Source organism: Podarcis tiliguerta, assembly GCF_965153285.1.
Source record: "Podarcis tiliguerta genome assembly, chromosome: 6".
Taxonomy (NCBI): Eukaryota; Metazoa; Chordata; class Lepidosauria; order Squamata; family Lacertidae; genus Podarcis; species Podarcis tiliguerta.
The window spans coordinates 71,564,215-71,588,401 of NC_139539.1; the positions used below are offsets into that span (position 1 = coordinate 71,564,215).

Here is a 24,187-nt window from a genome sequence, read left to right on the forward strand (position 1 = left end):
AGTCGGACACGACTAAATACTAAACAACAACAACAACAAATGTGGAAAATACCAGGAAATATTTACAGAGATTCTAACGAGGCTGAGCAAGCTATCTGCTATGCGTGTGTTTAAATAAAAGGGGAATGTTAACTCTGCTGACTTTGTTGAACTTGTAAAGACAAGTTGGGATGGGATATCTTAGACAATATATCCTTCCCCGCATCCCTAAACATTCCCACAGCAACATATCCTCCAACATATCGAGGTGAAAAACTGCGACATGTGTCATCCAGAAAGGCATTCACCCAAGTCACTTTACCTGCATGAGATCATGGTCCTGAAAGACACGCTTTTTGGGAGTTGAGACTGTGGCACCCAAAATGGGCACCAAACTCTCACATGAAAATAAAAATGGGACATTCCAGTTTTACTGCGATAGTTGAGGGGTATGTAAACAGAGGCAGAGACACTTGATTTGGGGAGGGCTGGTGGGCCAGGGATGGACTTGGGTAATCTTTGGTAACATGACGCCCTGTGCAAGGCCAAAATTTGGTGTCCCCAAATGGATCTTCTCAATTTTTGCACCAACACTTCCCTAAATCTGGCGCTGGTTGGGCCCTCCATAGCAGGAACACCACAGCACAACAAGAAGGGTGAACCACAGTAATACACTAAATTCATGTATTTAATGAGAAAACACCTTAACTTTCATTGTGTTGTGTCTGATTACAAAATGGGTGTATTGGGAGAAAAGCACACTAAAATGCTGACCCTTTTTTTGAGGGCTCTCTTTCTAATGGCAAGCTGATGTGGAAATGTAACAAACTTAAAACTGAAAAAATGAGAACTGAAATTGACAGATTCTTCCAGCCGTAGTTGTTTTGTCTTTTCAGAGAAATGATTTTAAAACCTTGGACTAAGTGATTATAGCTCCCTGTGCCTAGTGGGAACATCTCTCTTGACGTTGTCCTGGGACATTTGCTGAGATAATCCTACACCGTAGCAAGTGGCAAATGCTGTTTGTCTTTCTCCCTCGTACAAGAAGTTCCACGCCCTGAACCTCTGGAAGAAAGCTTTCCGTGACTCTGTTCCTCTGGGTGGAACACCCTTCCTATTTCTATTCATAACCACCCTGTTAAACCTTTTAAGTTGAAGAAAAAGGCCTCTTTAGCAGCCTTCTGGTCTGTAAACTGTTCTGGTCTCTGTAAATGGTGACATACTTTAAAAAAGAACCTGTTACTGGCATGTAACAGTCCCATGATGGTCGCCTGTGTGTTTTGTGGCAGACTTGTTCCCTTCCTGTCTTTTAAATATAGGATCTTTTATATGTAGTCAACTTTCTTTCTTTCTTTCTTTCTTTCTTTCTTTCTTTCTTTCTTTCTTTCTTTCTTTCAACTCATTCTCATACAGAAATAAAACAGCAATCTTGGACATAAGATGTTTAATAATAATAATAATAATAATAATAATAATAATAATAATAATAATTTATATCCCGCCCTCCCCAGCTGAAGCCGGGCTCAGAGCGGCCAACAACAGTAAAAGTAACACAGTTTACATAAAATCACAATCAATTAATTGAAATTCATTCTAAAACCAATTGAAATCAGATTAATGGCAACCATTGGGCTAGAGTTCTATGAGGATTACTAAAGGAGGGGTCAGACTGTGCCTTGGCCAAAGGCCTGGTGGAACAGCTCTGTCTTGCAGGCCCTGTGGAAAGATGTCAAGTCCCACAGGGCCCTAGTCTCTTGTGACAGAGCGTTCCACCAGATGGGGCCACAGTCGAAAAAGCCCTGGCTCTGGTTGAGGCCAGCCTAACCTCCCTGTGGCCTGGGATCCTGTGGCGACGACCCCGTAAGGAGTCTTGCTGCGGCATTCTGCACCCGCTGGAGTTTCTGGGTCAGGCTTTCTGAGTTTGATCTCTAGGGAGGACAATGTGAGAAGGATGCAGCAGTCATGTGCCATTCGATCCCAGCCCCTCAGGGGAGAGGCTGTGTTTGAAGGCTGCATGGCGTCCTTCTCATGCCGCCCTCCCCAAGTCGCTTTGAGAGGCTGGGATCTAATCAAATCCCAGCCTGGCAAAGTCACGCAGGGCTGGCTCAGGGAAGAAAAAGCTCCGGCAATCGAATAGTATTTCATCAGCAAAAAGACACCACTTACATAAACCCTTGCATGTTAAACACGTACATTTATTGAATTAGTAATCTATTTCCTTGAATCTAATTATCCTCAGAATTTTACAAGCAAAATATTTGATGGCATCTGTGTTCAGCTGGTTTACAATTTGGCATGTCCAGCAAAGCATAACTTAAATGTTTTGTATTATGGTTCTCATTCCGTGACTCTGTTCCTCTGGGTGGAACACCCTTCCTGACAACCCGAAGCACATGACAACCCAAAATCTAACTGAAAGTTTTTTGCAGTTTCCCCAGATATGTATTGGAAATATTCTCCTCATGCATGGGGTGACACTTTCTTGGAAATTATCATTGCAGGGTAATGAATGGACACTTGATAAGGGGAGTGCACAGGTCCCAAGAATCACTTTATTTCCATATATACACATTTCCCCCCCCCAAAAAAAACAATCTGATCTGTTTTTGAGTCACACTCTGTTCTTTCTGCTTCAATTTGTGCTCTTGATTCCAAGCCCACCCTGTACAAAATGGGTGCCCCGTTCCCTGCAGTGGGAATTCTAAAAATGCATTGTTCCCCACTTTTGGCCAAAATGAAAGAAATTTACAGGCACAGAAGCCATTCCAGAGTGGATTAAGCCTGCCAAATTGTGGGCAAATAAATCCAGGGCTTTTCATTTAGGGCACCTTTCAACTTTGATTTTTTTTTAAAAAAACCCCAAGGACAGGCGTATAACACTTTATTTATTTTTTTGCCAGAATGGCATACAATTTGCAGGCATTGTGAGCTCTTCTGAGGGGATGAAACCTGCCAAATTCCAGAATGGTGGCTGTAATGGTTCTCTCATAAAGGCAAACATTTTGCTGTTGGACTGGGGGGGGGGGGTTCAATAAGAGCCATAGGGGTCAGGGTGTTGGAGGAAAAAGCCTAAATGCCTAGAGGAGACTGGGATAGGGGGAAGCTAGTATACAAGCTTGCCCCCCCCCCCGAGTGAAGTTCTCCAGCATTTCAGTTCTGCAAAATGTTCACAAGGTGGCTTTGCAATATTGAAATAACGGAATAAAAGTTACAAAACCATCAAAAATATGAATAATCAATATAAAACAAGAAAGGCAAACAAGAAACAAAAGCAGCATTAAAAACGTCACCATGAAGGCAAACAATAATGTTATCTAAAAACATTCTCTTTGGCCTTGTATCTTTTATTGACTTCCTTTTGTTAAGGCTGTTAGGAAATGTCGGGTGCCGATGAATATTAAATGACAAAAACAAAATGGTTGTGTCTCCAACTTTCATTTTAATCTCTGTCTCCCAGTGCTGATATGACCTTAATCTTAGCCTTCTGGACGATGCCCTACATTTCTGCATGGAAGGAGAAAAATCTCAGCATATTGCAATGATTTCCAGCGCCATTGGCATCGCTTAATTGCCGTGGTCACCAAAAGTAGGCCATTCTGACAGAGCGTATATCATTTGCTCATGTAAACAACACTTCTCAGCACTCTGACCCTTGAATGCCACCCTGTCATTTCACAACTGCTTGTAACATATTTCTGCATTTTTGCTCCTGTGCTCCTTTGAAAGGATTCTTGCAGCTTTCTTGGCTTTCCCTGGAGTCTTAAATGTCAATTTCTCTGTTTAATGAGACATCCCTCCTCTCCCCTCCCTTGCAGCCTTAGATGGAGGAAACAGCTGTCTAGGGGCTGACATCCACACACAGTGTTTTTGTGATAAAGAACTGGCAGCTTCTGAAACCAGATTTAATTAAGACTAGCCTTTCTCCCGCAGTCTCATCAGAATAGCACACTCCCCTTGGAATGTCATTACCTTTCCTAACTACCTCAGGAAATAGTATCAGAAGATTATTAATTAAGGGGGAAATGTACAGAGCTCATTATAGATGGCTGCCAGGGAAAGTCAAATACTGTGATTATCTGGGGCCTTTGTGATATGTTTCTGTTGAGACTGTGATCACGAAAAACACTCCAAAACACTTCTGTTGTATTTTACCCTCCCATCCACACAGAAGACGCCCTTATGGGGGAGGCTTAACACTGAAACCTCTTCCACTTATAACTTAATAGCAGCTTCTGCCAGGAAAATTAAACCAGCAATCAGGTTTTGGGTTTCCCATGTCAGTTTCCTGTTCTGCCTTAGCCAAAGCCCTGGCTGTTACTTCTGGTGTGGGCGGAGGGGATGTTTGTTCCAGTTCTGGCACACTGGCTGGACATTGGCTGCTCCATATCTGTCATGAAATTCTTGCTGTTGTTTTGAAGCGTTTGAGCTCTCCCTCGTACAGTGGCGTAGCGTGGGGGGTGCAGGGGGGCCCGGCCGCACTGGGCGCAACATCTGGGGGGGGGGGGCGTGCTCGCACTCGCAGCTCTCTGCCCCTACCTGGCTCACTCTCTCTCTCTCACTGCAGTGCTGGCTGTGCGAATCCGATCCGAGCAGCCGGGTCGCCGCCCACTGTGGAGGGGAGGGTGCCAGGCGTGCGGTGCAGTGCGGAGAGAGAGCAAGGGACTATCTGGGGGAGGGACAGTGCAGCAGGGGGGGGCCCCCCGCAAATTACTTGCCTTGCAAATTACTTGCTGACAACCCACGCTATGCCACTGCCCTCGTAGTGTCCAAATGTAAACAGTGCTGCGGTGTTCTGCACTTAGCCTACGGTTCCACAACACCCACCATCCTCTACTTGTCATAGAGATCCCCTTACGTATTTGAAACAGAAACACACCCCTGGCCCTCTCAGGCTTCTGCCTCACTGTTCCTCTCTGCTCTGTTTAAATGATGCACACCAGCGTGGTGTAGTGGTTAAGAGTGGTGGACTTGTAATCTGGTGAACTGGGTTTGCTTCCCCGCTCCTCCACATGCAGCTGCTGGGTGACCTTGGGCTAGTCACACTTCTTTGAAGTCTCTCAGCCCCACTCACCTCACAGAGTGTTTGTTGTGGGGGAGGAAGGGAAAGGAGGTTGTTAGCCGCTTTGAGACTCCTTAAGAGAAGTGAAAGGCGGGATATCAAGTCCAAACTTCTTCTTCTTCTTCTTCTTCTTCTTCTTCTTCTTCTTCTTCTTCTTCTTCTTCTTCTTCTTCTTCTTCTTCTTCTTCTTCTTCTTCTTCTTCTTCTCCTCCTCCTCCTCCTCCTCCTCCTCCTCCTCCTCCTCCTCTCTGCAGAATAATACACCAAAGTACTGTGCAAAGACCAGCCAGTGTCAAACTATGCATAGAGTGCTGGACTAGGACCAGGGAGGCCACTGTTAACAAGCACACTAAGCCATGATGCTCCCTGCGTTACTTTGGACCCATCACTGTGTCCCAGCCATAGAAGCCAAAACTGTGTGCAACCTCCAGCTTCATAAAGTAATATCTAACATCTTTCCCTCCCTCCCTCTGTGAGACCATACATGTACCCAGTGCTTTCCCTCCTAGAAAAATAGTTGCTGGTACTCACCGTGAAGTTGTTACAGTAAGTGCCACACTTTCTAACAACAAAAAAGAGGTGCTGGTACTGTGTACCTTTGAGTACCCCCTGAAAAAGCACGGCATGTACCTATGGATTTCTGGTTAGCATCTTGCTCCATGTTTTACAGACTTTTCCCAAGACCAGCAGTAGCTTTTTCTGTAGTGGATGGTTCCCATTATCAGTGGCGTAGCGTGGGTTGTCAGCACCCGGGGCAAGGCAAGTAATTTGCGCCCCCTAACCCGGGGCAAGGCAAATAATTTGCGCCCCCCCGCTGCACTGTCCCTCCCCCAGATAGTCCCTCGCTCTCTCTCCGCTCCGCTCCGCACTGCACGCCTGGCACCCTCCCCTCCACAGTGGGCAGCGACCCGGCGGCTCGGATCGGATTCGCACAGCCAGCACTGCAGTGAGAGAGAGTGAGTGAGCCAGGTAGGGGCAGAGAGCTGCGAGTGCGAGCGCGCCCCCCCCAGATGTTGCGCCCGGTGCGGCCGGGCCCCCCTGCACCCCCCACGCTACGCCACTGCCCATTATTCTGAATTTTGAGATGTCAATTTATAGCGAATGCTGTAGCTGAGAAGTCATTTAGAATTACTAGGTTATATAAGAATGGGACCTGCAACAACATGTGGATTGTTCCTGATTGCTCCTGATCCAGAGTTCCAGGATCCTCAGTTGCACCTCTCTTCTCCAGTTTATGCCTCTTGAAAGCTTTGGGTTACCCGAAGCATGTTGAAGCCTCTTTCTTGTGCATGGATGGCACTGTTTTGGCCAAATAAGGATTGGCACTGAAGTATATGAGACAGAACTCCTGGGCTTGCTGAAGGTTCAAATGGAGTTATGTAGAAGAAGAAGAGTTTGGATTTGATATCCCACCTTTCACTCCCCTTCAGGAGTCTCAAAGCGGCTAACATTCTCCTTTCCCTTCCTCCCCCACAACAAACACTCTGTGAGGTGAGTGTAAAGTTATAAATACTTTTTTATCCACTTGCAGAGAACAGTGGTACCTCGGGTTACAGACGCTTCAGGTTACAGACGCTTCAGGTTACAGACTCCACTAACCCAGAAATAATGCTTCAGGTTAAGAACTTTGCTTCAGGATAAGAACAGAAATCATGCTCTGGTGGTGCGGCGGCAGCAGGAGGCCCCATTAGCTAAAGTGGTGCTTCAGGTTAAGAATAGTTTCAGATTGAGAACGGACCTCCAGAACAAATTAAGTTCTTAACCCGAGGTACCACTGTACTGTGCAAAGGAAGTTAAATTCAGGAATCCAGCTTAGTTAAATTTTAGATGTGTACTTCTTGAACAGAGGTTTCCTAGAGATGAGGCGTCCCGTCTCGGTAGGATGAGATGCTTTGGCCAATACGTACTTCACATTCTGATGATGCCATAGAAGCCTGCCCAGCAAAGCAACCCCATTGTGCTGTTTATTCCACCAAGGCCTTCTGCGTTAAATCTGAGATAGTTTAGATGAAGATAAAAGAAGGCCTTTGATGTGCAATATGTGTTCCAGACCTTATTGCTCAGAACAAACTAAACATGGACCTGAGGCTTTGTATTAGAATAAACCTTTCGCAGACAACACAATCATCTTCAGATGTATTTGGAAAACATTCTTTTGCATTCAGCAAAAGACCAAGACAAGCTAGTTGGATGCAATTAAACATCAAAGCCCCTGTTGTCTTCTTATTAAGTGGGTGAAATGTTTTGAGACCGTCTTCTGTCTTCTAATGCATGCTTAACATGAAATAACGGGACATCATTCAGTGCCAGTGCTTGATGGAGACATGCCCTTGGAAGGGCAAGTTAGTAACATACGTACCTTTTAAATAAACCTTCTTCTGTCACGTTGTAGTGTGACCATGACAAACAAGGCTTGGATTTGTATCCAACACGAGTGGTGCTCCTCTCATGTAATGGGACTTCCTCTCCTCTGCGTACACATCCCTGGATGGTTTCAGGTAAAAAGATTCAAGAATTGTTGGGTGGGGATAAATTTGTCAATAGCAAGTACCCATGATGACAGCTAAATGGATCCATTGTGTTTGGATGCAGTGTTCCTCTGAGCATCTGATTCCAAGTGGAATTGAAAGGGAAGGCCTGTTGCCTTCACACCTTGCTTGCAAATTCCCCAGGATTTTCTGGGTGGCTGCCATTTCTGTAGGATTCTGAACTAGATGGACGTTTCTTCATCCGAAACAAAAGGAAGGGGGACTGCTATCTTATTTGAATGGCACCCCTGTCAAGTTCAGCCATAGCAAGTTCATAACCTCAGCCCAGATATAGCTGCTGCAGAACTTAAAACCAAGAAAGTTGCGATCCTGAAACCATAGCCCAGAGAAACCAACACATAGTCCTAATCAGAATTTACTTGAACAGAGGTCCACATTGCTTTTAGTGACTATACCAAGGTGACAAGCAAATGCTAGGAAAGTAATACAGTAAGCCAACAGAATTGTAAATGCATTTGGCAGTCTGGATCTGTCTGGATCTGTGGTTCTATCTATTGAAAATGAGTCAAAGGGAACATTAGCAGTGACAGATGTGACCTTGGAAGTAAGTCCAACTAAGAAATGAGGCTGAAGAGAGGTGAGGTGGGGGGAAAGAGAGCCCCTGTTAATAAGAGACTGGCTAAGAGTTGTAAAAGAGGAACCTCCTGGGGAAGAAGAAGGTACATAGCTGTGCATTTCTGCATTCTTTACCCACAAATCGCTGGGTTGGCTCCCCTGGCAGCCTGCATAGATGAGCTTCGTCCTCTGACAAATAAAGTGAGTTGCTGGGCAGGCAACAAATTGGAGTGACAGTGGAATCAGGTGCAATAAAGGCAAGGGATTGACAGGCTGAGATTGTTGTTAAACCATTGCCTGAAGCAGCAATGAGACTATAGGACAGATGATTAACTGACCGTGGTTCTGACAGAGAGAGAGGAAGCAGTTCTCAAAAGCAGATCTACATTGCCCGTGTAGATATGGAGTGGTCAGCATTTCACAGCCACCAGTCGCATGATTTGATGCTTCGCAAATTGTGAAAGAACACCATGCAATCCCAAAACTATTTGTTTCACCATTGGTGTGCATCATTTAAACAGGGCTTCATCAAGCGTTTTGCAGATTAAAAAAATTCATTATTGCCAGATTTCTGTAGACTTGTAGAATTGAAAGGAACTGTGGAGGTCATCTGGCCCAATTCACCTTCCTTCATCATGCAGGATTCAACTGCGGCATCCCTGACAAATGGCTCTCCAGTCTTTGCTTTAGCAGCTCAGTGTAAGCACTTTGCATGCAATCTCTGGTCATGGGTGGGGTGGCACGCACAGAGGAGGGGAAAGAGGATGGTACACCAGTTCCCATCTCCTCCAGTGATAGAAACTGAGATATGAAAGCTAGGAGCTAAATGACACCTTAAACCGAGGTTACGGGCACAACAGTGGAATGTCTAAAGGTAAAGGTACCCCTGCCCGTACGGGCCAGTCTTGACAGACTCTAGGGTTGTGCGCCCATCTCACTCAAGAGGCCGGGGGCCAGCGCTGTCCGGAGACACTTCCAGGTCACGTGGCCAGCGTGACATCGCTGCTCTGGTGAGCCAGAGCCGCACACGGAAACGCCGTTTACCTTCCCGCTGGTAAGCGGTCCCTATTTATCTACTTGCACCCGGGAGTGCTTTCGAACTGCTAGGTTGGCAGGCGCTGGGACTGAACAACGGGAGTGCACCCTGCCGCGGGGATTCGAAACGCCGACCTTTCGATCGGCAAGCCCTAGGCGCTGAGGAATGGAATGGAATGTCTAGGTGCACTTTTTTATAACAAGAATATACAAAACTGCAGCTAAAATATTATGTTCATTTTTCACATGGTCTAGTCCTTCCCCTGCCCAAACCCCTAATAGTCTTAAGAGGGTCTCTTCTCCAGTCTTCAGAGAGTGGCCGGAAGTGGGGAGGCAGAAAAAGGTCCTCTTTTCCTTCCACTCTGCAGTTTTAATCAGAAATCTTAGGCTCACTCAGTACAGTGCCCAGAGTATGGGTAGGCAAACTAAGGCCCAGGGGCTGGATCTGGCCCAATCGCCTTCTAAATCTGGCCTGTGGACGGTCTGAGAATCAGTGTGTTTTTACATGAGTAGAATGTGTGCTTTTATTTAAAATGCATCTCTGGGTTACTTGTGGGGCATAGGAATTCATTCATCCCCCCAAAAAAAATATAGTCCAGCCCCCCACAAGGTCTGAGGGACAGTGGACTGGCTCCCTGCTGAAAAAGTTTGCTGACCCCTGGCCCAGAGCTTAGAAACTGCTCACACAAATGACATTCCCTATCGCCAAATGCACCAAGAACAATGGGTTTTTCGAACACTGCTGTCCTCTAAATCTTGTTGCCATAGCCATTGCATCTTCCACTGATATCTCATCCCTCTGAATTGACAGCAGTGGATCCAGCTAGTTCATCTTAGAGAACCAGACTTGGGACAGGGGTTTCCAATGATCTATCCTTGGGTAAATCACCTCAGGTTAAGAACAGTTTCATGTTAAGAACAGACCTCCAGAATGAATTACATTCTTAACCCGAGGTACCACTGTATGTGTATACAGGCGTGCAGAAAAAGTACATGCATGTGCCCACACTTCCCCATCAAACGACCTACATATTGATCCTAGCCCCCATGGAAAAGCATCTCACTTCATAACATGTGAAGTAGCCCTGTTCGGTTCTGTGTCACTAACTCGTAGAATTAAGAGACTAATGCCTGAGCACAGATTACTTCTATGTAAACATTAGAACCATAGCCTGGCCAGATAATTAAAAAATGATTTTGTAAGATCCTCTTGCAAATAGGGACGAAGGTGGCGCTGTGGGTAAAACCTCAGAGCCTAGCACTTGCCGATCGTATGGTCGGCGGTTCGAATCCCTGTGACGGGGTGAGCTCCCGTCGTTCGGTCCCAGCTCCTGCCCACCTAGCAGTTCGAAAGCACCCCCAAGTGCAAGTAGATGAATAGGTACCGCTTTATAGCGGGAAGGTAAACGGCGTTTCCATGTGCTGCGCTGGTGCTGGCTCGCCAGAGCAGCTCCGTCATGCTGGCCACGTGACCCGGAAGTGTCTGCAGACAGCGCTGGCCCCCGGCCTCTTAAGTGAGATGGGAAACAAGGGGAAAGGAGATTCTATATTAGAGATTCTATTGGAGCATTGGTTAACAGGCAAAAGTAAAAATAAAATAAAATCTCATGAGTAAAAATGCTGAGAATCACAAGAGACTTTTAGAGATTTTTGATATTGAGGGATTTAAAAAAGCATACGTTGGTCTGTTATTTAGCATGAGTCATACTAAGGTCTGTACGTTTGATGAATGTGTTTATGTGACATTCTGTCCCTTTCTCTGTAATGTAGAACAATATAAATCAGGGACAGCCAAGTCAGTGGTTCGTTTAAACAATGACTATACTATTTCAATTTTTTTTTTTAAAAAAGAGAAAGGCCATTTTGGATATATGTGATGTTATCAGCAATTTATTATTGCATTCACAGAAGTGTCAGATGTCATGCCAACCTTTACTTGTTACTGCAATTGCAAGACGTCTTGCTTTTATTTTTGGGAAGGAACTGAACATATAAATTCCAGGCGTAAAGCATAGTCTCCATTGCCGTAAACTCCCCTAAGATTTCATTGACATCACTGGTTTCAGTCTTTTGCTATACAGCCTAGGGAACTAAGGCTATACAGCCTACTGAACTTGTTTTCAGTGCACTGGAAGATTGGCTCAATATCCAAAGGTCATTGGCTGCATCTAAAGCACAGTCAGACTTTACGACAGAGGTGTAGTGGGCAAAGGAAGCAGCTATCTTCCAAACACGCATGCAAATAGGACCTGATTTTCAGGATCAGCTTTTAAGACTTTGTACTGACACATAGGCCTGGAAGCTCTATTATAAAACTGTACATTGGTAACTCGGGTTACATACGCTTCAGGTTACATACGCTTCAGGTTACAGACTCCGCTAACCCATATATAGTGCTTCAGGTTAAGAACTTTGCTTCAGGATGAGAACAGAAATCATGCTCCGGCGGCACGACAGCAGCAGGAGGCCCCATTAGCTAAAGTGGTGCTTCAGGTTAAGAACAGTTTCAGGTTAAGTACAGACCTCTGGAACGAATTAAATAATTAACCTGAGGTACCACTGTATTCTATAATTTTCCTTCGGAAGTAGTTTGTTTATTTGCTTGTCTGTCTGTTTTTAAAACTAATTTTTATTGCTTCCAATAAACACTATAATAAAACACTACCAAGCAATGTACATCCAAATTGTGATTGCACACAACGTATATAGCACTGTTATGTCTGTGAGGTAATGCAGATACTGTGGAGAGCCAGTGTGGTGTAGTGGTTAAGAGCGGTAGTCACGTAATCTGGGGAACCGGGTTCGAGTCTCCGCTCCTCCACATGCAGCTGCTGGGTGACCTTGGACCAGTCACGCTTCTCTGAAGTCTCTCAGCCCCACTCACCTCACAGAGTGTTTGTTGTGGGGGAGGAAGGGAAAGGAGAATGTTAGCCGCTTTGAGACTCCTGAAGGGGAGTGAAAGGCGGGATATCAAATCCAAACAACAACAACTCCTCCTCCTCTTCTTCTTCTTCTTCTTCTTCTTCTTCTTCTTCGACACTGCCCCTGCTCCCAACTAAGATGTTTGCTGGCTGAAGACAAAATATTATCTTTGAAAATGTCCACGAGAAGTGGGTGATGGCCTTGATCTATGGTCTTGTAGATGTTGTTCTCAGTGGTTCCTATTAGCCATCAAGACCGATGGTCCAAGATGATGGGACTTGTAGTTTATCAACATCTGGAGGGCTGAAAGTTGGAGCAAGAGAACGTCTGTTCTTTTAGTTGACTGGCGTTGTACATATCATGAAGGTTTGTTTTTCAGATAATGCTCTTTCCCCTTTCTTCAGCTTTATAAATATGCAGTCTAAAAATGTGCACGTATCATTATTAAACACAAAATGCTTTTTCTCATCTCCTTTTACCCCTCTGTTGGAACTGGGCTTTCTCAGGTTTGAGCAAGGGAGACCCTTGTCTCACTCTTCCCATTTTGGTTCAGAATTTGATGTTATTCATAGAATAGATGTTGACAAATTTTGCCGAGTATAAGAAAATTAAAATGCAATGAATTTTAAATGGGAACCCCAAGTGTTCTGGCAATTAATTTGGATGGAACAATAAGAATATGAAGAGAATAGCAATGGATAACTCAGAGATGTAGCTGGCAATAAGCCAAAAGGAAATGTTTTAGAATAAATCTACTGCAAACACAATAGGCTCTGTTGAACGGTGAAAGGAAAATTAAGTCTTTTCAGATTAGACTTCTCAGTCCAGCTGGCTGAGAAGAAGAAGAAGAAGAAGAAGAAGAAGAAGAAGAAGAAGAAGAAGAAGAAGAAGAAGAAATGAGTCTTGTAATCTTGTGTGGATCCTTCTTCAGAAGGCATTCCACGTTCTGAGTTGAGTCAATAAGCATCTTAAACTTCTGCTAGAAGTCCACTTTTCTTTACAGCCAGATCAGTATAGGTCACAAGATTGCTAGACAACAACTTGAACTCCCTCCCCATTCCTGTCCTAGCTTTCCCCCCACTTTGCCATTCAGCATGCCCAGACATGTGTGCCTGCTGCTGAGAAGAAAGCGAGAGCACTTGATTCTTTTTCTGCATCTTGTGGGCCAATGCCTCTTTTGGTCCTACATCAAATCATTACACACCTTTAATTCATTCGTATAGACCTGCTTTGTAGAAACATGGTTCGTCAGCAGATGCATTATTCTCATCTGTGATTTAACCCACAGCGCCACCCGCATCCCTGATAGAACTATAGAACAATAGAATTGTAGAGTTGGAAGGGATCCTGGGTCCAGGTATCTCAACATGCAGTCCCCCATCCAGCTTGAAACCATACCAGGCCCTGCTTAGCTTTGCAAATGTGCTAGCAGTTTTATTGCTGCGCCACCAGGAGGGGCTGAACATGCATTTGGGCCATAATAGGTACATTGCACAGAAAATAACGGGCTGTGCATGGATCCTTTCAACTGTTTCCTGTTTAAATTGGACTTCCCTGGAGCTGTATAAGTCCCAGATGTCCTTCAGTCTTTCCTCACGGCTGCTTGATGTCTGCTTTGAAGAAGAATGAGTGGCTGGCCATTTTTACATCTGTGGGTCCTTAAGTGAAATTCTAGCATGATCTCATTAGTTGTGCATGCTTTTTTAGTCCAACTTGAGCTCAGGCAGCTTATAGGCCAGGCGAGTTGCACATGCAAGCCAAATGCATGGCATTCCATTGATGTAGTGTGCAAATATTTACCGGCAAACACAGAACGAGCTACCAAGCAGCCCTCACACCTGATATCCAGTTGATGTGCAAACCCTCGTCCTCCGAGATTGACAGGAACACACTCGTGACTCTTTCCACGTCTCTCTGCCTTACGTAACAATTGCTGCTATATATTCTGACTCACTGTTTCCTTGGCCCTGACGGCTGACTTTATCTGTTCACGCCCTAATGGAAAGCTTTCTGCTGAATGGAGGCTCTTGTGTTGCCAGTCTGCTCTATGGAAAACACACATAATTACATTCTTCATAGAAAATGAACACAAAGGCTCACCATGAATACAGCCAGCTCTCAAAATTAGGACAGTGTCGATTCCCTACAATTGCTGGGAGCTCACAGAACATCCAGGGCATTTGCATGTGAATGAGCAACACACACATATTTCTGGGAGGGAATTATCTCTCTCGCTTTGCTTCTGTGAGCTCCTCACCACCCAGTAGGCATGAGGCCCTCAGGGGATTTTCCCATGTCCCTGCTGGATGCTAGCACCAACCAGCTGGCTTTAGCTAAAACATGCTACAAAAGCAGGAGGTGAGCATTCTGCCCATGAGAGCCTTACTACCATTTATCACTAGTGAAGACTTAACTACAGTCCCTTTCTGTGGTCTCCAAAAAGTCATTGGAACTGTGCTATTTTTAATCTGTTAAAAGACAGGAATTTAAACATTTCACCTAAATTCTAAGTCCTAAAAGAATAAATACTTAAAAAGAGTGTGCTGAATCTGTGAGCTGGATGGGATTGACAGTGCCAATACATGACACAAAATAACAGCTGATTAGATCTTGGTGGGTTTGTTGGGAACAGCACAGTGTAGGAATAGCCAACATGAACTCCCATCAGCACCAACAGGCATGACAAATAGACAGGGATGATGGGAGTCATAGTCCAGAAACATCTGGAGGGAGCCACGTTGACTACCCCGACATATGGGAACCTATGGGTGGAGATGATATGGCCTATTTTCAGTCCATATCACTTCTGCCTAAGTCTGTCCCATTTCTTTTCTATTTTGCATTGTCTTTCTTTCTTTCTTTCTTTCTTTCTTTCTTTCTTTCTTTCTTTCTTAAAAAAGTGGTATGGTACCCTGACCTGTGGGGCCAATTAGGCCCCATAGGGATCCTAATTTGGCCCATCAGGTCGCTTTCCCCAAGCTGCACCCATCTACTCCGTAACTGACATAATTTTTGTTGTTGTTGTTGTTTAGTCGTGTCCGACTCTTCGTGACCCCATGGACCAGAGCACGCCAGGCACTCCTGTCTTCCACTGCCTCCTTCAGTTTGGTCAAACTCATGCTGGTAGCTTCGAGAACACTGTCCAACCATTTCGTCCTCTGTCGTCCCTTTCTCCTTGTGCCTTCCATCTTTCCCAACATCAGGGTCTTTTCCAGGGAGTCTTCTCTTCTCATGAGGTGGCCAAAGTATTGGAGCCTCAGCTTCAGAATCTGTCCTTCCAGTGAGCACTCAGGGCTCGTTTCCTTCAGAATGGATAGGTTTGATCTTCTTGCAGTCCAAGAAGTCTCCTTCTTGCAGACTCTCAGCACCATAATTTAAAAGCATCAGCCTTCTTTATGGTCCAGCTCTCACTTCCATACATCACTACTGGGAAAACCATAGCTTTAACTATACAGACCTTTGTTGGCAAGGTGATGTCTCTGCTTTACATTTTGCTATATCCCAATTCACATATCTCAACAAATCCCAGTTGTTCCTGGGCAAGCAAGGTCTGCAGTCAGGGTCTTTTAAAGTATTCCACACCCAATGCAAGCCCTACTGGGATTGGCTCCGCTCAAGAGGTCCCCGAGTGGGCATGCAGCAAACCATGTTTCCTTTGCCCAAGAAGCTTGATTTCAAAACCGACAGGCAAGTGAACATTTCCCCTTTGTGGATTGACTTGAAACAAAGCTGGTCTGCAAAGGTAAAGACTTTGGCTGACATCATGGCGATGTCAGGTGATTGACAGGCTCTGCCTACCTGTCAAAGTGGCCCACATAGATATTGGGGGAGGGCTATTAGGATTTGGCCCACTGGCTGAAACCCATTTCCCATCCTTACTTTCAAATCTGAACAAACTGGATTGGAACACTCTTGTTCTTTCTATCTGTGTCATCTACTGTCACATTATTTCCTGTCTTCCATCAACTTTTGACAACCACCAGTTTGCATACAAGGCAAATAGATCCACAGAAGACGCTATCACCACCACTCTCCATGCTGCTCTGTCCCATCTGGAGCAGCCGGGGAGTTATGTGAGGCTGCTGTTTGTGGATTTTAGCTCTGCTTTTAACACTATCCTCCCCCATAGACTGGTGTCCAAGCTAGAGGCGATTGGACTCTCCAACTCCACCTGTCTCTGGGTTTTGGATTTTTTGTCAGAACGTTCTCAGAGGGTTAGAGTAGGGTCACATATGTCCACAGCCCTTAGCCTTAACACCGGCTCACCACAGGGTTGTGTGTTGAGTCCCCTGCTCTATGCTCTCTATACGTATGACTGTACAGCCATCTATTCCAGCAACAAAATCATCAAGTTTGCTGATGACACTACGGTGGTAGGGCTCATTTCAGGAGGGGATGAGTCCGCCTATCGGGACGAGGTGGAGCGGCTCTGTGTTTGGTGTGGAGAGAACAATCTGGCTCTTAATACGGCTAAGACCAAGGAATTGGTGGTGGATTACAGAAAAAAAAAGGCGGACATTCAGCCCTTGTATATCAACGGGGAACGGGTGGAGAGGGTGGCGGAATTCAGGTTTTTGGGAGTAACTATCGATCAGGGCATGACTTGGAGCGCAAATACCACTGCTCTGGTGAAGAAGGCCCAGCAGAGAATTTATTTCCTCAGACTTTTGAAGAAGAACAATCTGAGTGAGAGACTGCTGGTGTCCTTCTACCGAGGCTCCATAGAGAGCATTCTTACATACTGTATTTGTGCTTGGTTCTCCAGTTGTACAGCTAGGGAGAGGAAGGTGCTCCAGAAGGTCATAACCACAGCCCAAAGGATTATTGGTCATCCTCTCCCATCTTTGGAAGAACTGTACGGTTCCCGTTGTCTTAGGAAAGCAAACAACATCCTGCAGGATTCATCTCACCCGGGACACAGTCTGTTTGCACTACTGCCTTCTGGCAGGAGATATAGAAACATCAAGTCAAGGACAAATAGACTGAAAAACAGTTTCTATCCAAGAGCTGTGGCCTTTTTGAATGCTGTAACTCGATAGTGTGACCTGGGAGTTTGATGGGTGTTGGTGTGGGTGTGGCTGGAATGTGGTTTGTTTGGTTGTTGTTGTTGTTTTGCTTTTGTTGTTTTTAAGGGATGGCATCCAATTTCGTTGCACTTGTGCAATGTTGCACTTGTGTAATGACAATAAAGAATCTATTCTATTCTATTCTATTCTATTCTATTCTATTCTATTGCTGTTTTTGATTTTTACATTGGATAGTTTGCTGAAATTATCATATATATTTTTATGTTGTGAACCGTTCTGAGATCTGTGGGTGAAGGGTTGTATACTAAATAATAAAATAAATAATAACAATCAGTGTTATTTTTCTAGAAAAAAGAGGTGTTGGAACTCACCACGAACACCTCCCTTGTTCTCTTATAATGGCAATGGCGCCCACCTGAGTTCTTGTGAGTACTGGCTTTAAAAAAAGGCCTGATAATAATATATGGAAGGAGGGAAAGAAATGGAAGTAGTTTTATTGATTTGACTGTTTTCTGACAGGCCCTGCATCTTGTATAGTTTTCCTGCTTGCATTCCATAGCAGTAGCATTTCACAGATGCTTTCGTTAGTGTGTGAATGTTCAAAATAGCCATGAATGGAAATTCCTGAAAGCACATGGATGGTTCCATGCAGCAAAAATGCAGAGTAGCTCAGGAATCCCCCCCCTTTTGTTTCACCCAATTGTTTTTATAAGAACATCAGCCTAGACATCAAATGTTTGCTGTGCTGAAGATCCTTCAGGGAGCCTGTAGCATTTGGAGAACACATGCAGAATTCCCCCCCAATATGCTTTTTCAGATACTCATCTGTTTCTGGTGACTTGAAATGCCTGGATTTTTCAGGCCACTTTGTGTTGAAAATGAGAATACTGGAGTGGCTTGCCGGTTTCTGCTCCAGGTGGATCACGTTTGGTCAAAACTCTCCACTATGACCTGTCCATCTTGGGTGGCCCTGCACGGCATAGCTCATAGCTCTTCTGAGTTATTCAAGCCCCTTCGCCACGGCAAGGCAGTGATCCATGTGGGACAAAAAGCTACAGTTAGAACTGGATATGGAACAACTGACTGGTTCAAAATTGGGAAAGGAGTACGACAAGGCTGTATATTGTCGCCCTGCTTATTTAACTTATATGCAGAATTCATCATGCGAAAGGCTGGGCTGGATGAATCCCAAGCCAGAATCAAGATTGCCGGAAGAAATATCAACAACCTCAGATATGCAGATGACACAACCTTGATGCCAGAAAGTGAGGAGGAATTAAAAGAACCTTTTAATGAGGGTGAAAGAGTAGAGCGCAAAATATGGTCTGAAGCTCATCATCAAAAAAACTAAGATCATGGCCACTGGGCCCATCACCTCCCTGCAAATAGAAGGGGAAGAAATGGAGGCAGTGAGAGATTTTACTTTCTTGGGCTCACTCCATGATCACTGCAGATAGTGACAGCAGTCACAAAATTAAAAGACGCTTGCTTCTTGGGAGAAAGGCAATGACAAACCTAGACAGCATCTTAAAAAGCAGATACATCACTTTGCCAACAAAGGTCTGTATAGTTAAAGCTATGGTTTTCCCAGTAGTGATGTATGGAAGTGAGAGCTGGACCATAAAGAAGGCTGATCACTGAAGAATTGATGCTTTTGAATTATGGTGCTGGAGGAGACTCTTGAGAGTCCCATGGACTGCAAGAAGATCAAACCTATCATTCTTAAGGAAATCAGCCCTAAGTGCTCACTGGAAGGACAGATTCTGAAGCTGAGGCTCAATTTCTGTTCTCATCCTGAAGCAAAGTTCTTAACCCGAGGTACTATTTCTGGGTTAGCGGAGTCTGTAACCTGAAGCATCTGTAACCTGAAGCATCTGTAACCTGAAGCATCTGTAACCTGAGGTACCACTGTACGTCCCAGCTTCTGCCTTCTGAACTATGTCCTTCTGCAAGCCACTCTTCCAAATTTATACTGTACTCCTGCTCCTGGGAAGATTTAGGATCCTGATCAGGAGCAGGGGGAGGCTCCCGCCATTCCTCCTCAGTGCAGCCCTCCTCAGCACGGTCCCTGAGAGATACCACTTATGGTGGAGGGTATCTCACATATAGTATCAAATGGACATCCAACTCCCATCCAAGCCATCTCCCATGTGGTCCTCATAACTGAAGTTCAGGCCATTCCATTTATAGTCAGAAGCCTATATAAGGCAATGCTGTTGGATAGGGAGAGCTCCGTTGGTATAGTTTGAGACTTTTAATCTCAGGGTAATGGGTTCAAGTCCCACATTGGGCAAAAAGATTGATTTTATGATTCCAGGAGGGAAAGCGTATTAAATGGCATCCAAGGGTGTATAATAAAAGGAGTGTCTAAACTTACTGTATTCATGCTCTGCTAACATACCTGAATAATGTAAATCATATTAGAGGACGTTCCTTTATTCCTTCCCCAGTAATCATTATAGATTTGAGGGCAAAACTAATGTACTTCAAAATAATAATAAAGAACCAGAGCAAGGAAGAAAGAAAGAAGGGAAACACAAGAATCCTAAGTATAATCCCATGCCCATCTGATACAACAGATTTATTATAAACCACTCTGAATTTTTCAATGGAAAGTTAAAATTAAAACCTTTTAAGCTAATAAATAAGTAATAAATAGAGGCCTGCTAAACAGACACAAGTAAAATGGATATTTCTGAGACATATATCATGGTTTAATTTAAATTGCAAAGCAGTTAGATAATCCTTGCCACAAATGTATTTCATTTCAGTGACTTCACGCCACCTAGAGAAAAAGAGCCCATTAAAGTTCACCATAAATTATGCAGACTCAATTTCAGGTTCTTCTAAGATTGGTTTTCAATTTAACCTGTCCTTTCAGATACGGGCCTTTGTCTTTGTTGAGATTATGCCGCGCAGTCTTCCACAACCTGGTGTCTCTCAGGTGTTGCTGGATTCCAGTTCCCATCAGACTCAGCCAGGGTGGCCAGTGGGCAGGGATGATGGGACAGGGATGTGGTCCAAAAATATCTGGAGGGTATCAGGCTGAGGAAAGCTTGTGTGATATGTCTTTCAGGTTCCTCCTTCCCTTCCTGTTAACACACAGTGCTCTTGATAGCAGCAGCAACCCCTCCATTGTAAAGCTTTAGGCACTAGATTTCTACATTCCAGCTTCCAGGTGGCATTGAGTCACTGGCCATTTCCCCTTGGCTTGTCAAAAGAAAACACGGCAAAATTCAGCAGCAGATGCCATATTCTTGTTGCAAGGTGGTATGGGGAAGTATGCATGTTTTTCCTTTTGATGGACGACCTCCTTCGATCAATGGATAGATGACATGCCAATGCTTGCAACCCATGAACAGATCACTTTCAGATGGAAATTATATATGGACAAATGTAGTGGTATTTGGAATGTATTTGCCACAACCATAGTGGCCCATGAATCAGTGTACAGTGGTACCTCAGGTTAAGAACTTAATTCATTCTGGAGGCCCGTTCGTAACCTGAAACTGTTCTTAACCTGAGGTACCACTTTAGCTAATGGGGCCTCCCGCTGCCATCATGCGATTTCTGTTCTCATCCTGAAGCAAAGTATTTAACCCGAGGTACTATTTCTGGGTTAGTGGAATCTGTAACCTGAAGCGTCTGTAACCTGACGCATCCGTATCCCAAGGTACCACTGTATTTACTTTTTATTTACCTATCTATGTTTATCTCACAGACATAGGAGCCAACTCCTAGGGGCTGAGATCCCTTTGCTCCGCCCATAAAATATTTGAGGGGGCCAGCCCCCTCCCCCAGCTGATGGGTATTGCCATTCAAATGGCATGTGAGTGCTGTGTCATGTGATCGATTATGTGGTGTGGGGGTTTACCTGTCCCCCCATATTTTATTCATGCTGGCACCCTGCTTACAGATGACACCTGATATGTATGACACCTTCTTTGTGTATCCTGGCTGCATCGTCACAAATATAGCTCGGTATCCCTGTACAGTGGTACCTCCGGTTAAGTACTTAATTCATTCTGGAGGTCCGTTCTTAACCCGAAACTGTTCTTAACCTGAAGCACCACTTTAGCTAATGGGACCTCCCACTGCCGCTGCATTACTGCTGCATGATTTCTGTTCTCATCCTGAAGCAAAGTTCTTAACCTGAGGTACTATTTCTGGGTTAGCGGAGCCTGTAACCTGAAGCGTCTGTAACCCAAGGCACCACTGTATCAGGGATGGGGAACCTGTGGTCCTCCAGCTGTTGTTGGACTCCATCTCCCACCATTCCTGACCATCAGCTGTGCCGGCTGGAGCTGATGAGAGATGGAGTCTAACAATATTTGGAAGATCACAGGTTCCTGATTTCTGCCCTATATCATTTGCATTAAAAGATTGAGAACCCTCACACTCTTATGTAACAGGGGCAGCAGGAAAGCTTGGGTAGACCCCTACCTTGGATGCTTTTTTCTTGCCAGGAAGTATCCAGAGTAGGGGGTCTACCAAAGATTTCTTCTTTGAATGGGCTGTCACAGGTGTGTATGGTGATGATTGCAGAGGCAGCCTATGAGAGCTGGAGTAAAGTCTCGATGAGTTGGGTACATCCTGCTGGTCTTGCACTGCCCAACATAGCTGTCAACTTTTCCCTTTTCTTGCGAGGAATCCTATTCAGAATAAGGGAATTTCCCTTTTAAAAAGGGGAAAGTTGACAGCTGTGCTACCCAGCCGCAACAGAAATGAGAAAACCTCATACAGAGTCATACAGTAGAATTCTCTAGGCAAAAACCTTGTCCATACATCTGTTTCTCTTTTTGCAAATAGCACGAAACACCAAATCTCTTACCTTTGTGCCTTCGTAGCGCAGTGATTAATCCAAGGAATTGCCTCGTACTGCTGCAGTTATCGGTGCCACACTGCAAATGGCATCGGGTCAGAGTGTACGTAGGGAACTTCGAATCTGTAATAATGAAGGCTACCATCTGACTGCTATTGGGTTTTGTTGACGTAAGTATCTAATTTACGGGAGAGGCACCTGCTGGCATAGCAAGCATAATATCACCAATCTGTTATTGATTTCAACATGACAGCTGAACACTAAACCAGATTAGTAAATATTTAACCTCGGTAAATTTAGGGTTTGAATGCAATCATGAACTGACGGGAATGTATGCCTGGGCAAATCTTGAGTCAAGGCTGGTGAACAGCAGGCAAGATGACCCAGGAAAGACCCAGGGAAGGTTAACATCTTGCTTTTGATGTGCAGAAAGTTCTGGCCCATTGCCAAAACAGAAATAACAATGACTCATGGATTTTGAATTTCAGTAGCCTGGTCACTTTTAACCCCAGAGATATCCAGCTGCAGCACTGCCAGTTAAGATGCAGCTAAAATCATACCCGACAAATTTGCGACACATGTTTTCAGATGTTTCTTTGGAAAACTAATGAAGTCACATCAAAAGCCCTGTAATTGAGACATTCAAAATTCTGGTTGTGCTTCCATAGAAAATCACTGAAGTTTCATTTGAAATGAACAACTCATATCTAGTGAGGTGAAGTCTCCCCCTTGTGGAAAGTGAAAGCTTTCAATGGCGTTCATTTTCTTCAATTGCAGCAGAAAAGATTGAGTGCTACGGCTTTTGCTGTTGCTGCCTAACCATTGCTTTGTTAGAAGGGTTGCTATTAATACAGGGGTCAGCAAACTTTTTCAGCAGGGGGCTGGTCCATTGTCCCTCAGACCTTGTGGGGGGTCAGACTATATTTTGGAAAAAAAAAAAGAACAAATTCCTATGCCCCACAAATAACCCAGAGATGCGTTTTAAAGGACACATTCTACTCATTTAAAAACACACTGATTCCCAGATCATCTGTGGGCCAGATTTAGAAGGCAATTGGGCCGGATCTGGCCCCCGGGCCTTAGTTTGCCTACCCAAGTGTTAATAGCTCAGGTTGATCAGCTGATGCTTCTTCAATAGGAACTTGTGGTTAGCAGATGGTCTCCAGATGATCTATGGATTTCACCAGTGCTATTTTTCTAGGAAAAGAGGTCCTGGAACTCACCACGAACACCTCCCTTGTTCTCTCATAATGACAATGGCGCCAAACTGAGAGGTGCCCAAACTGAGTTCTGGTGAGTTCTGGGTGAAACCACCCCCTTAGATTTCACTTCCCTAAACTGTGGTGATGGTCACCAACTCTGATGACTTTAAAAGAAGATTTGAGGATGGGTTATCAATGGCTACTATAATGGCTATGTTCTCCCTCCACTGTCAGAAGCAAAGTGCCTGGGAATCACAGCGGGGCTATTGCACTCGAGTCTTGCTTGCAGCCTTCCTACAGGCATCTGGCTGGCTGCTGGGAAAACTGGGTGGGTTGAGCTGTTCTTGTGTTCTTTTCTTCTAATGATACTTAGGAATTGCTAAGTTTTTGAAAGATCTATCTTCACAGAGCTTTCTCTGATGGTTAACACCACTGGTGCAGCAATGAAAATGCGAGCACATTTGCCAAGCTGAGAAGGGTCCGGTCTGGTTTCAAATTGGATGGGGGACAGTGGGTTGAGATTCCTGCATTGCATAGATGACCCCTGGGACCCCTTACAGTTATATGATTCTAAAGCTGAGCCACAATTTCCCACCATAGATTTCTTTTTCTTACGAGAGAGAGAGAGAGAGAGAGAGAGAGAGAGAGAGAGAGAGAGAGAAGGCCACCCTACAGAATTTTCTTGAATATTCTCCACTCGTTTTGGATTTTTTTTGTGGGGAGAGGGCAGCAGTTGCCATTTCCCCTCCTCAGTGCCCTGGAATGATGCTACATCTAGAACATCACTGAGGATCCAGCACAATTGCTGTCATCACTGCAGCAAACACACAAACACTCTTAGGAAAGAAGAGTGGCCAACATGGTGGTTCAGGCATTGCAATATTTGAGGCAATGTGGGCATTGCAGCACTGCTCACCTGACTTCCAAAGGCTGTGCATCACTGCTGGTTACCTAGAGGGAGAGGGGAAGGAGCAAGCAAGGCAGAGAGGAGCTCAGGACAGTACAGATGCAACAGGGGAGCCCATTCCATGTTCCGC

General features: G+C 44.8%; 1 protein-coding gene across 1 annotated transcript in view; it reads right to left on the minus strand.

The window, feature by feature from the left end:
- The window catches only part of PALMD (palmdelphin), a 57,216-nt gene extending 35,139 nt beyond the window's left edge, over positions 1 to 22,077 (minus strand). The window contains exon 1 of the mRNA XM_083444941.1: positions 21,958 to 22,077. The gene's annotated coding sequence lies outside the window, so the exon portion shown is untranslated. The remainder of the gene's footprint in view (positions 1 to 21,957) is intronic.
- Positions 22,078 to 24,187: the final 2,110 nt, after the last annotated feature.